The 14,785-nt window shown below is 41.0% G+C and overlaps 1 long non-coding RNA gene across 1 annotated transcript in view; it reads left to right on the forward strand.

Moving 5' to 3' along the window:
- Positions 1–14,785, forward strand: part of LOC139181180 (uncharacterized) — a 28,169-nt gene that overhangs the window by 12,423 nt on the left and 961 nt on the right. The window contains exon 2 of the long non-coding RNA XR_011565256.1: positions 12,328–12,461. This is a non-coding gene — a long non-coding RNA (uncharacterized lncRNA). The remainder of the gene's footprint in view (positions 1–12,327; positions 12,462–14,785) is intronic.

Here is a 14,785-nt window from a genome sequence, read left to right on the forward strand (position 1 = left end):
GTATCACCAGCTTGGAGGTGGCGTGTTTGGCCATTATCTGGCTGCACCAGAGTCAGATACCATGGCAGTAATAGAGAAAACACAAATCAAGATAATGATTACTAACACAAGTAACAGTTTTTTCCACTAACAGGCCTATGATCGAAGTCGTGAATTTACTAATTCCCCCAGGGTAGGGTCAGATCACTCAGAGTGTTTACTTGTGTTTTTATATGGTTTAAAGATGATGACATTAGCATATCAGCTATGAACATACAACACTGTGGATCATGGCACAAATTTCGCCTTGCGAGGCAATAATAATGTCCAAGACCATTTTATTTTGGAGGGCAGCTTTTCTCTTCTATTGAGAGCATTTCAGGGTTCAGTAAGGACAGGCTTTGCTGGCTGTCATTTAAGACTTGTTGGGTGAAGTTTGTAAGGACTTATATATATGCTATAATGTCCTCCAGACCAATGGAGGGAACAGACAGTGGCCACATGATTACAAAATGGAAAACAGAACCTGGCCATCTGACCTTGAGGAGAATGAAATTGGTATCTAGGAACTTGACTTGGTTGTGCGCTGGGGGAGGTGGTAGTCAGGCCTGAGGAGATGGTCTGAGGGCAAAATACATGGGAACAGAACTCTTGCCTTCTCTCCTTTCTCAATAGGGTATATCCCATTCCAGGTATAATGTGTTTCAACAAGTCCTATCTGTAGTGGGACAATAGGCTCCCAGTGGAGACTGAGTAGTTCCCCAAGGCTGTGAAGTAACTCATTCATCCTGGTGGGACTGAGACAGAAAGACAGGAGTACAGCCATTTTTCAAAAAGACCAGGGAATGCCTTGACCCAAACAGACCTAGAAACTAAAGAACAAAGGCTCTGGGGACTCAAGTCCTAGAGACAAAAAGCTAGGTTCGCAGGAATAAAAAAATTAGCTTTATTTCTGTTGTACTAATAAGTATACTTAGCTGCCATAAAACAGGAAGTTCAACTATAGATTTTAACCTTATCTGTTCCTGTACTTTCTTGCAGTAAAGTCTCATGTATTTCTTTCCTCTCATAGAAGTGTTGCTCCCTATTCCTGAAAGCCACCCTGGCATCACCTGCTTCAGATCAAAGAAATCTGATGATTTCTGGAAAACGCCAGTGTTCATGAGACAGATTCTCCCTTTTGTTATAAAAGGAGCTTGCCCTTTTTACTGGGGGAGCTGGTTCTTTTATCTTTCTTCTGCCTTCTCTATTCTGCATAAGTTATCTCTTTTAAGAAAAAGCTTTGCATGCCTAGGAATCTTATGGAGACCATATTTATTTCTATGATATTGCTGTCCAAGATTTTGGAAAGGGCCCAGTAACAGATGTTCCATGGAAAATTCCAGTAGACAATTCCTTGCCCAGGTGTCATGGGGCTTGGTGTTCTCAGCAGCATAGCTCATTGATCCGGTGTCTGTTTCCCATGATTTCCATACCTTCAGAGTATTTGGTGCCTCAGCAGGGCTCCTCAGTCTAGTGTATGGGGCAGCAGGCCCTGCTGGTTGAGCATTCAAATGTATTAAAGCCTGGGACATGACTTTAGTCTTCCTGGCCGAGGTGGTTTTACCTGTTAGTAATTTAATCTGCTGTTTTAATATTCTCTCTCTCTCTTTTTAAATTAACCTGCAACTTGCAGGTGATAGGGGAGATGGAACCTCCATTAAATGTCAGGTTCTTTTTCTCAATCTTCCATATCATGACTTTTGAAATGTACCCTAAATGTCTGTTTGATAAGTGTACCTGTATATGGTGCTGTTTCTTCAGTCTTCTAATGGTAGTAGCCTGGTTTGCTTGGCAATAGAAAAGAGCTTGAGTTAAGCCAGACACAGTTTACCAAACAAACAAGGCATATTTAGAATCTTTGCTCAGAGGGAGGGGGGCAATATGACCAATTTGTCAGTCCCTCACCAGTTGGGAATTCTGGGGGATGGCTCAAGACTACTTTGGCAGTTGTCTTGGATATTTTTTAGAGCACACAAAACATGCTGTTACTGTATTAGCCAAGTTGCTGTATTTTAAAGGCAACCTGGCATCTTTGGCATTATGCCACCCTACCCAGACATTGTGGTGGGCACCCTTTTTTATGCACTCAATCTGCTGTATCTACAGAAGGGGCAGTTGCTAGGGCTTGTACCTAAGCTAGGGCATCAGCTTCCTAATCATCAGGGGGTGTCAGCCTCTTATGAGTTGGGATGTGGAAGACAGTGAGGATGGCCTAGGCTCTTGTGAACCCAAACGTCTTTCCCTTTCCACATCCCCTGACCAACAAGGGCATATTCATGATCATCCATCCCTGGGCTCTCCGTTGTTCAAACCAAGGGTTAATCCCTATAGAAAAGCCTGCTGCTGCTGCTGCTGCTGCTGCTAAGTCGCTTCAGTCGTGTCTGACTCGGGGCAACCCCATAGACGGCAGCCCATCAGGCTCCACCATCCCTGGGATTCTCCAGGCAAGAACACTGGAGTGGGTTGCCATTTCCTTCTCCAATGCATGAAAGTGAAAAGTGAAAGTGAAGTCGCTCAGTCGTGTCTGACTCTTAGCGACCCTATGGACTGCAGCCTACCAGGCTCCTCCATCCATGGGATTTTCCAGGCAAGATTACTGGAGTGGGATGCCATTGCCTTCTCCAATAGAAAAGCCTAATGTCAGTAATAGGGGTTAATGGCCCGGGTTCATGAGTAATCACCAGCCAAACTGCTCAAGCCTAGCCCATTGGCTGCTGTGGTTTGTGTCTGTTTCCAGGCAGTTGAGTAACAGGCATGTTGGGATTTTTTTCATTCTCTCTTTATAGGCTGCAGGGGCTACCACAGACATAGACAGTGTGGTATTTGGAGAATCTATAGTGACTAGTTTTCCTTTCAGTCCCAAAGAAGGGCAATGCCAAAGAACATTCAAACTACCACACAACTGTACTCATCTCACACGTGCAAAGTAATGTTCAAAATTCTCCAAGCCAGACTTCAACAGTATGTGAACTGTGAACTTCCAGATGTTCAAGCTGGGTTTAGAAAAGCTAGAGGAACCAGAGATCAAATTGCCAACATCCATTGGATCCTAGAAAAAGCAGGAGAATTCCAGAAAAGCATCTGCTTCTGCTTCATTGACTACACCAAAGCCTTTGACCATGTGAATCACAAAACTGGAAAATTCTTCAAGAGATGGGAATACCAGACCATCTCACCTGCCTTCTGAGAAATCTGTATACAGGTCAGGAAGCAACAGTTGGAACTGGACATGGAACAACAGATGGGTTTCTAATTGGGAAAGGAGTACATCAAGGATGTATATTGTCACCCTGCTTATTTAACTTCTATGCAGAGTACATTATGAGAAACGCTGGGCTGGAAGAAGCACAAGCTGGAATCAAGATTACTGGGAGAAATATCAATAACCTCAGATATGCAGGTGACACCACCCTTATGGCAGAAAGAAAAGAGGAACTAAAAATTCTCTTGATGAAGGTGAAAGAAGAGAGTGAAAAAGCTAATTTAAAACTCAACATTCAAAGAACAAAGATCATGGCATCTGGTCCCATCATTTTATGGTAAATAGATGGCGAAACAATGGAAATAATGACAGATTTTATTTTCTTGGGTTCCCAAATCACTGCAGATGGTGACTGCAGTCATAAAATTAAAAGATGCTTGCTCCTTGGAAGAAAAGTTATGACAGACCTAGACCGCATATTAAAAAGCAGAGACATTACTTTGCCAACAAAAGTCCATCTAGTCAAGGCTATGGTTTTTCTAGTAGTCATGTATGGATGTGAGAGTTGGACCATAAAGAAAGCTGAGTGTCAAAGAATTGATGCTTTTGAACTGTGGTGTTGGAGAAGACTCTTGAGAGTCCCTTGGACTGCAAGGAGATCCAACCAGTCAATCTTAAAGGAAATCAGTCCTGAATATTCATTGGAAGGACTGATATTGAAGATGAAACTCCAATACTTTGGCCACCTAATGTGAAGAACTGACTCATTTGTAAAGACCCTGATGCTGGGAAAGATTGAGGGCAGGAGGAGAAGGGGATGACAGAGGATGAGATGGTTGGATGGCATCACTGACTCAATGGACATGAGTTTGGGTAGACTCTGGAAGTTGGTGATGGACAGGGAGGGCTGGCGTGCTGCAGTTCATGGGGTCGCAAAGAGTCAGACACGACTGAGAGACTGAAATGAACTGAACTGAATATCCACCACAAGGCCTGGTATCACCTGCATTTTTAGAGACAGTGGACTGGCAGGTAGGGTGCTCCTTGGCTGAAAATAAGCTCCGCATGTGTGTGTGCAAGCGCTTAGTTGTGTCCGACTCTGTGCTACCTCACCAGAGCTCTGTAGCCCACCAGGTTCCTCTGTCCATGGAATTTTCCAAGCAAGAGTACTGAAGAGTGTTGTTGTTTACTACTCCAGAGGATCTTCCTGAACCAGGGATTGAACTCATGTCTCTTGCGTGTCCTGCATTGGCAGGTGGATTCTTTACCATTGCACCACCCAGAAAATAGGCTGCTGCTTAGCTGAAGTGCAGGTTTGAGTCATGGCAGAGGTGGGTTGATGAAACATATTTTTAATCCACCCCTTGATAGGAAGGGAAGTTCTTACTGTGTTCCTTTGTGAGCTGCTGTACCTTGAAGATTGCTATGTACACTGCTAGGAGCTGTTGCTCTGAGGGAGTCAGTCTGGTTCTTGCCCCTTCCAGAGTCCTAGGGTCACTCTCTCCTGTTGTCTCTGCCACAGCTTCCAGAGTCAGAGATACATCTAACTGTTTCAGTAGCCTTGTTTGGGAGATGGCCAGAGCTTTAATTTGTTTCAATTAGTATTTTTGCCCGGAGAAGGCAATGGCACCCCACTCCAGTACTCTTGCCTGGAAAATCCCATGGGTGGAAGAGCCTGGTAGGCTGCAGTCCATGGGGTCGTGAAGAGTAGGACACGACTGAGCGACTTGACTTTCACTTTTCACTTTCATGCATTGGAGAAGGAAATGGCAACCCACTCCAGTGTTCTTGCCTGGAGAATCCCAGGGACGGGGGAGCCTGGTTGGCTGCCGTCTAGGGGTCGCACAGAGTGAGACACGACTGAAGTGACTTAGCAGCAGCAACAGCAGCAGCAGCAACAGCAGCAGCAGCAGCAGCAGTATTTTTGCCTTCTCAAAGATGGCTTGCTGGGACTTCCATGGTGGTCCAGTGGCTAGGACTCCAAGCTCCCAAAGCAGGGGGTCTGGGTTGGATCCCTGGTCAGAGAACTAGATCCCACATGCTGCAACTAAAGATCCCTTATGCCACAACTAAGACCCAGTGGAGCCAAACAAATAACTGAAAACTCTTTTTAGAAAGGTAGCTTTCTGTTCTGACCTCCAGCTCCCCATGTGCTTTCTCTTTACTCTGCAGTATAAGTGACAGAGACACTGGCCAGAGGGGAGTAAAAACTTTCCCAAAACCCCAAATCTCTGCAAAAATTTGCATTTCTTTTACATTCTTAGAGGTTTGATAGGGTTGCATCTTATCAATAATAGCTCCTGGACAGTATGCTTGTTAACAGAGCAAACAACTCCTCAGAACATTGTGATAGTGCCTGGGCATTGAATTTTTTGCAGCTTTACTGCTAGCCTCTGTCTTGAAGATGTTTCAGCAAAATTTTCAGGGTGTCCTGCAGCATATGTATGTCTTCACATGTGTTAACATTACATCATTAATATAATGGGCCCATTTTATTGACATGAGGAAGAAAAGGAGGGATGGATCTAGGGTTATCAGTCCATGACATGATGTGGGGAAGTGCAGGTAACCTTGGGGAAGTACTTGAAAAGTCCGTTGTTGTCCCTTCCACGTGAAGGCAATTTGGTTGCATTGTACATGACATGTGGGGTTTAGCTCCCCTACCAGGGATCAATCCGGCACCCCCTGCCAGAGTGGAGTCACTGGAAGCGCAGAATCTTAACCACTGGACCACCAGGGAAATCCTGTATAAAATAATTTTGGCATTATTCTTCAGAGATAGAAAAATATCACATATACGTAACATATAGTCATAGATAAATGTAACCATACACAGAAATTTAAACATAGACCCCACATTTTTTATTCAGAAACTTTAGCCATGAATCAGGTGCCCACTTATATGACAAATGCTTTTTATTAGTACTTTGGGGAAAGACTTTTAAGATTGATGAATAATCTCATGGAGGCTGTGAATTATATTTTGGGCAAGGGAGCTTCTATAGCAGTCTGTATTTCAAAAATTCTGTCCACCTCTTTTTTTTGTCTTTGGATTGTGTTGGGCAGTGTTTTAGTTATCTCCTGAGGTATTTACATTAATGTTCAAAAGATAAGATAATATTTACAACTTCAAGTGGATAGAGAAAGAATGAAAGTTTTCCTCCTATATATTTTGGACTATATTTGTTTATTATCAGAAGTCTAGGATACTTGTTATTTAAAATTTTCCTTTGTATGAGGGCTCAGATGGCAAGAGGAGCTCCATCCATTTTATTGTCAATCATCATAATATCCTCCCCTTTGTTCTGATCACTTTCACAGAGATTTTTACCTCTTAGCATCCTAATCAGGCTTTGTCATGAGCACTCGGACCTTACTGTGGCAACGTGTGCCCTCCTAGCTTTGTAAAGCAGCATGCTAAGGTCTCTAGCTGATTATTCTCTTCTTCTGCCCTGTCTGCCAGCCCCAGGTTAGCAGGGCAGTGGGCAGTAGCACAACTTTTCCTAACTTCAGCTCGCATCCCAGCTTCCTAACTCAGGCTTTCTAACTCTAGTTGGGCATTGGTGGGCACAGAACTGCCCAAGTAGCGGCCATTCTACTGCAGCAGCCATTCATTTCTCTTCTTTGCCACAGTGTACTCACTATGTGTAGTTTCTCAAATGTGTTAAAGCAGCTGGCATTTTCTGGGGACCCCTCTACTCAGTTGGCAGTCCACACAACACCTAACACAGGAGCCACCCTTCCACACATAGAGGTCGTTGGCCAACTCAGGATTTCCCCCATGGATGTCTGTTTCCCAAGGCCACTTTGATGTCCTGGCTGGCTCATCAATTGCTGGTACACAAACTGGCCCCCATGCACAGAGGGCAAGGAGAGACAGAAGAAAGAGGCAGACCACTCCAGATTGCTAGGCAGCAGGTTTAACAAGCAAGAGAACTTACTCATATGGCTTATCTTGGGTGGCTACAAGATGAGTAAACTTCTGCACCTTCCCCCAAATCTTTTTTTTTTTTTTTTAAATAAACACACCATAAATGGGTTCAGTCTGTATACTGTCCAGATGCTATCAACAGCACATTGTTCTGTCAAGGCTACGTCCTTGAAAAAACAGCTCTCATTCTAACGACAGTGGGAAGGAAGGAACTTCAAAGACAGAGGAGGGCGTGAAGAGCTTCTGATTGCCCAGGGCCAGGTCTTGGCTCAACTGCTGGTCACTTTCTTTTGATACTTCCTTCAATACAATTTCGGATCCAGATTCCCAAATGTAGCTCTTTTTAGCCTGAAGTCTTTGCGAATTTACAGCTCCTTTTCCATAAGTCAGTCAATCTTTAGAACACAGATGTGTGCATAAGAGTTGAAGCAAGCCAGAGCTTCTCTAAGCTACCGGGTACAGGCCTTTCTTTGCTAAATTTGTTTATGTTTGCAGCCTGTAGGTATAAGGAGGCTGGAGCAGGCAGCATCTGAAGGCACAGACTCCAGGCCTGCTTTGTTGAATATAGGGGAGAAGAGAGGTTAACAAAGAAATTCTGTCCATATAGATACATACACGTTCTACTTTATGATGTCTTTGACATTTCAGCCTCCAGGAGGCTGGCAAATAATTGTTCTGGGTAAGCTTTCATTCAGAAGTAGGTATATGAAGGTGGGTTAAGTCAAAGCAATGTTTGAGAAAGAACAAGATTATGTGACAAAGATAGGAATGAATGACAGAATTAGAGGCAGAGAAGAAACATGCCACCGGAATATTCCAACCATGAATCAAGGATTTAATAGTAAGACATGACAGTTAAGCAGCAGATGAACTACAAACTTGATGGATGTTCATTATTACATATACTTCTTTGAGATCTTGCTATAATATACATACAACTTATCCTCTCAAATGTACAAAGACACAAAGGTACAAGCCTTTTCAGACAATTTGGGAGCCTCAAAACTTTCATAAAAGATCCAGGAACATCAGATTAAGAGCCACTAGCCTACTGCTATGCAGCACAAAGGCTTGGCAAAAGAAAGATGGACTGTTATACAAAGGACTAGTTCCTGAAAAATACAGTTTTCTCAGTGGGTGGTAAAAGCTGCTCTTCTCTTTGTGAATTAGAATTTTGAGACATGAAAGGAAACCTGGTTTGCTTTTGCCAGGTTTGCTTTATCCAAATAAGAGAACATAGGACTTCTAAGGTTTCAGAGTTGCCATGGTTCCTGTTCTCCAGAGCATCCTTCATCCTTCCTGTTGAGGACGCCCAGATGGGAAAAAGAGATTTTGAAGCATCTCTTAGCTGCATATCCTCCAGCTCTACATGCATCCTTTTCTCTATAGATGTCTTGATCCTCCCAGGTTGGATGAAGAAAGCCTCACTTAAAACCAAGAGAATAGGCAAATGTCAGAGGCAGTGACTAGTATGTTCTCACAACAGTCATAATTAGAGAACAGGAAAGCTCATGTCTGTAACCTTTGGCAAAAGGTTCTGGACAGTCAATGGCCACGGAAAGAGGCATCTGATAGCTCTCTGTCTTATGGTACCACAGTACCCAGAGGTTTATAAGAACTAAGAGGAGGGGGAACTCATGAAAATGTATGAACCCTGGGAGTTGAAGCTTGTGCAATTGGTATGCAAGTGTTAGTATTTCAGTCATGTCTGACTCTGAGATCCCATGGACTGTAGCCCACCAGGCCCCTCTGTCTATGGGATTCTCAAGGCACGAAAACTGGAGTGGGTTGCCCTTTCCTTCTCCAGAGGATCGTCCCAATCCAGGGATCAAACCTAGGTCTCCTGCATTGTAGGCTGATTTGTTACCGCCTGAGCCACCAGGGCAATTAGTACAGGCAGAACTTTTCAAAAGTTAAATCTTGCAACACTCTGAGAAATTTTGTAAATGTTTACTTGTCTTGCCTCTATGTCTCTAGTATGGAGGAGATTGCCAGGAAAATGAAGAGTCATGAAGGCAGTAAGTCAATTCTCTTGACACTGAACCTTGTTCGGCCGGTCTGTCATACCTACTATAGCAGAGGGACTGTGGATCTTCAAGGAAAATATCCAATTAAATGTGAAGTAATCTGCTTTCATGTTCTAGGGAACTTTGAGAGGGAAGTAATCTTTCCCAGAATCTTTAGGAATACTGTAGGCAACAAACTTTATGTCTGATATGTGCAGTCTCTAATGGTGCATTCCCTACAATGGTCTCTTGTCTTCCACCTAACCCATATTCCTGATGCTAATATAGAAATATTTTCAAAGTCTTTCTTTTTCCTTTGGAGTGCTGTCTCAAGGTCTAGTCCAGCCTGTAAAGGGTCAGCCTGGAATCTGTGGTACATTTGACCAGTAGTTGAGTGCCATGATGTATTCTAGGTTATAGTCTAGATTTGACCATTAGCCTGAAATAAACATGGAGAGAGACATGTGCACTCAGTGACTATGACAGGGTCATATTTATAGTAATATTCAATTTCCTCAACATTCTGATGTTCTTGCACTAATAGAAATTGCTGTCTTTCTCCAGGACTGAGGATGATCAGGAGAGGGTACAGGGACACAGACAAATGCTCTGAGTCTGGTTCCAGAAGCAGATGTCATATTCATATTGTCCAAGATCATGCTGAACTACGGGGTATCAAAGCCCCAGTTCTAAGAGTAGAGATACCAAAATCAAATTTAAACTGATGTTCAGGCCCCAACTAGAAATCCAAAAATTATGAAAGAAAAAAATCTCATTGGTTAAGGCAAAAGATATAGTAAAAATAGTAAATTAATCACATATAAAGCTAGTAGGAAGATGAAAAAAGTCATAAAATCATCTATATCCATAATGAGTGGTTAAGAGATACACAAAATAAAAAGATGTAGAATATGATGTCAAAAACAGTAAATGTGTGTGTGGCAGGAAGTAAAAATGCAGGGTTGTTAAAATTCATTTGAACTTAAGAGATCAGCAACTTAAAGTAATTATATTGCTATATATAAACTTCATGGTAACCACAAACCAAAGATCTATTATGATACTCAAATAAACAAGAGAAAGGAAGCCAAACATAACACTAAAGACAGTCATTAAACCACAAACAAACAAAAACCCACAAAAACAATCCCAAAACATTAACGGAGTAGCAATAGGTACATAGCATGTGTTTTAAATTTTTATTTCTACCTGTTTGCTGTCAGTATATAGAAATGCAGTTGGCTTTTCACATTGACCTTGTATCCATTGTACAGAACTCATTTATTAAATGTAGGAGGTTTTTTTGTTTGCTTGTTTTTGCTTTTTTTGTTTTGGTATATTCTTGGGGTTTTCCTTCCCAGATGGCTTCCCAGGCAGCTCAGTGGTAAAGAATCTTCCTGCCAAGTAGGAGACCTGGGTTTGATCCCTGGTTTTGGAAGATCCCCTGGAGAAAGGAAAGGCTGTGCACTCCAGTATTCTGGCCTGGAGAATTCCATGGACTATATAGCCCATGGGTGGCAAAGAATCGGACATGACTGAGCAACTTTCACTTGGGGATTTTCTATAGACAATCATGACATTCACAAATAGAGACAGTTTTTGTTTTGTTTTTTTCCCTTTCCAGTTTGCATGTTTTCCCACCTTGTCTTATTGCAGTGGTTAGGGCTTCCAGTATTCTTGAATGAGAGTGATGTTTTTGTTCCCAGTCTTGGGAGAGAAATACTGTCTTTTACTGGAGGGATTTGTAGATGCTCTTTATGATGCCAAGTCAAGTATGTTGTTTAATTTCAATTTGTTTATAAATATTTTGTTCTTTCTTTTCTGTTATTGATTTCTAGTTTTATTCTATTATGGTTGGAAAACCTATCATGTGTGATTTAGTCATTTCTGATTTGTTATGGTTTAATAACCTAGGAAATAGGCTATATGGTGAATGTTACATGAGTGTTTGGGAAATCTGTGCATTCTGTTGTTGGATGGAGAATTCTATAAATGCTACTGAGATCCTGTTTATTGGTGGTGTCAACTAGTTCTTCTTTATCTTTGTTTTCTGTCTAATAGTTCCATCAGTTGCTAAGAGTGGATCGTTCAATTCTTCAAGTTATTGTGGATTAATTCTTATTTAAAAAAAAAACAAATTTATTTACTTTTCACTGTGTTGGGTCTGTGTTGTTGTGCACAGGCTTTCTCTAGTTGCAGTGAGAAGAAGGTTTCTCATTGTGGTGGCTTCTCTTATCGCAGAGCACAGGCTCTAGGCTCAGTAATTGCTGTGCTTGGGCTTAGCTGCCCCACAGCATGTGGGATCTTCCCAGACCATGGATCAAACCTGTGTCCCCTGCATTGGCAGATGGATTCTTAACTGGACAACCAAGGAAGTCTCTCATGGTTTTAATATTTATTGATATTTATTTATTCATTTATTCATCTCGATGCTCTTAAAATGCTCTTTCACATGTCATAGGCTTATACCTTTTACTGCTCTTTTAAAATTTCTCTGACCATCCTTATAGGTTTATGTCTTCATATGAACTTTAGAATGAGATTGTCTAGTACAAAAGACAAAATAATGTTTTCATTTTTATTGGAATTACATTAAACTTACATATAAATTATAAATGAGTAACTGCATAAATAATATATGAAAAGTATAAATAATTAAAATACATAAATAATTAAAATTACTATATTGAGACCCTGAGAATAGGGTTTGCATTATTATTTACATCTTATGTTACCTTACTCATTAGATTTGAAGATTTCTTTACATGTGTTCTGCTATTTTTTTGCTTGGCTTATTCCTAGGTATATTATTGTTACTTTTTCTATTTTTTTTAAAAGATTAAATTGAGGCTTTATTATATTTGCTTAGTTAATTGAATTAAAATTATGAAATATATATTTTGATTAGCAAAAGAGTATTACATTTTTGTATATTTTAATTTCTTATATTTCATTTGTTTTGAATTTTGTATTTTATGTCTGTTTAATATTTGATATCTAAGTTTTGAGCTCTTTTTTTTCAACATTATGCAATAAACTCTATCAATTTTATACTCCTGTTTCCATTTTGGTCCATCATGCCTTTAAAATTTAATGTCAATTGAAACACATTTGAACATGAATTTTGACGTACACTTCCTCTTTCTGATTAATCATCAATTCTTTAGTGATTCAATAACAGCATCAACTCAGTCATCAAATGTGTACTGAGAACCTGCTCACATCTGGAGTCAACTTACAGAGCATGAAAAGATGTCCTCAACCTCCTCACAACGACTTTGGAGGGATACCATTTCTCTATGTAAGATTCTTTTTTTTTTTTAAATTTATTTATTTTAATTAGAGGCTAATTACTTTACAATATTGTATTGGTTTTGCCATTCATCAACATGAATCCACCACGGGTGTACATGTGTTCCTAATCCTGAATTCCCCTCCCACCTCCCTCCCCATACTATCCCTCTGGGTCATCCCAGTGCACCAGCCCCAAGCATCCTGTATCCTGCATCAAACCTGGACTGGCGATTCGTTTCTTATATGGTATTATACATGTTTCAATGTCATTCTCCCAAATCATCTCCCCCCTCCCTCTCCCACAGAGTCCAAAAGACTGTTCTATACATCTGTGTCTCTTTTGCTGTCTCACATACAGGGTTATCATTACTATCTTTCTAAATTCCATATATATGCATTAGTATACTGTATTGGTATTTTTCTTTCTGGCTTACTTCACTCTGTATAATCGGCTCCAGTTTCAACCACCTTATGAGAACTGAGTCAAATGTATTCTTTTTAATGGCTGAGTAATACTCCATTGTGTATATGTACCACAGCTCTCTTATCCATTCGTCTGCTGATGGACATCTAGGTTTCTTCCATGTCCTGGCTATTATAAACAGTGTTCATCGTAGCACTGTTTATAATAGCCAGGACATGGAAGAAACCTAGATGTACTTTTTCTATTTGTGAATGGGATCTTTCATTCCATTAAAAAAAAAATCTGGCTTCCCTGAGTCTTTGTTGTGGCACACGGCTCTTCATTGTTGTGTGCAGTCTTTCTCTACTCATGGCACAGGGACTTCTCTTGTTGCAGAACATGGGCTCTAGAGCATAGGCTCTCTAGTTGTGGCACATGGGCTTAGTTGCCCTGTGGCATCTTAGTTCCCCAAATAGGGATTGAACCCACATCCCTTGCAGTGAAAGGTGAATAACCAATGGAACATCAGGGAAGTAATTCTATTTTTTCATGAATGGTAGGCCTGAACCATTTTAAGGCTCTTGAATCATAGTGTCAAATTACTTAATAGAACAAATATTTGTTTAATTACATGTTCATTATCAAACAACTGAACTTGGATTGAGAATAATTACATTAGTTTTCTTTTAAAATACTCTCAGTGATTTTTCATCTCAAATCAAAGAGTACAAAGGCTTTCGCAGTGTTCTTAGCCCCTACCAACATGATCTAGTGATCCAGATATACTTTTCTGACCTCATCTCCTAATGCTTTTCCCTCATGCTCTCAACTTTAGCCACAGGAGACTTCTTGTTATTCTGTGAAACTACTCAACACACTGTTGTCTCACGGTCTTTGCACTGGCTATTCCCTCTTCTTAGAACATTACCCCGTAGATAACCCATCCCTTAATTTTCTCACTTCTCTGCTTATAGGGCACCTTATCAGTGAGGCCTTGACTGATGAACTCACAAGGAATTGCAACTCTCTCCTCCATCTTGGTCTTTTAAAAATAAAATGTATCAATATATGAAATACTATATGTTATATTTGTTTACGTTTTCTTTTCTGACTAGAATGTAAGCTCAACAAGGGCAAAGACTGTCTTTTGTTTCCTGTTGTATCAGTCAGTTCAGTCCCTCAGTCATGTCCAACTTGTTGTGACCCCATGGACTGCAGTACACCAGGTTTCCCTGTCCATCACCAACTTCCAGAGCTTGCTCAAACTCATGTCCACTGAGTCGGTGATGCCATCCAACCATCTTATTCTCTGTCATCCCCTTCTCCTCCTGCCTTGTATCATACATGCTTAATAGTACTTCTTAAGTATAAATATTCAGCATCTGTGGAGAGAATGAATAATATCAATGTATGAAAGGGGCAGACTTTATTTTTTGGGGGCTCCAAAATCACTGCAGATGGTGACTACAGCCATGAAATTAAAAGACGCTTACTCCTTGGACAGCAAGTTATGATCAAGCTAGACAGCATGTTAAAAAGCAGAGGCATTACTTTGCCAACAAAGGTCTGTCTAGTCAATGCTATGGTTTTCCCAGTAGTCATGTATGGATGTGACAGTTGGACTGTGAAGAAAGCTGAGCGCCGAAGAATTGAAGCTTTTGAACTGTGGTGTTGGAGAAGACTCCCGAGAGTCCCTTGGACTGCAAGCAAGCAGATCCAACCAGTCAATCCTAAAGGAAATCAGTGCTGAATATTCATTGGAAGGCCTGATGTTGAAGCTGAAACTCCAATACTTTGGCCACCTGATGTTTGAAGAACTGACTCATTTGAAAAGACCTTGATGCTGGGAAAGACTGAAGGCAGGAGGAGAAGGGGACGACAGAGGATGAGATGGTTGGATGGCATCGCTGACTCAATGGACATGGGTT

Source organism: Bos indicus, chromosome 3, assembly GCF_029378745.1.
Source record: "Bos indicus isolate NIAB-ARS_2022 breed Sahiwal x Tharparkar chromosome 3, NIAB-ARS_B.indTharparkar_mat_pri_1.0, whole genome shotgun sequence".
Classification (NCBI taxonomy): domain Eukaryota; kingdom Metazoa; phylum Chordata; class Mammalia; order Artiodactyla; family Bovidae; genus Bos; species Bos indicus.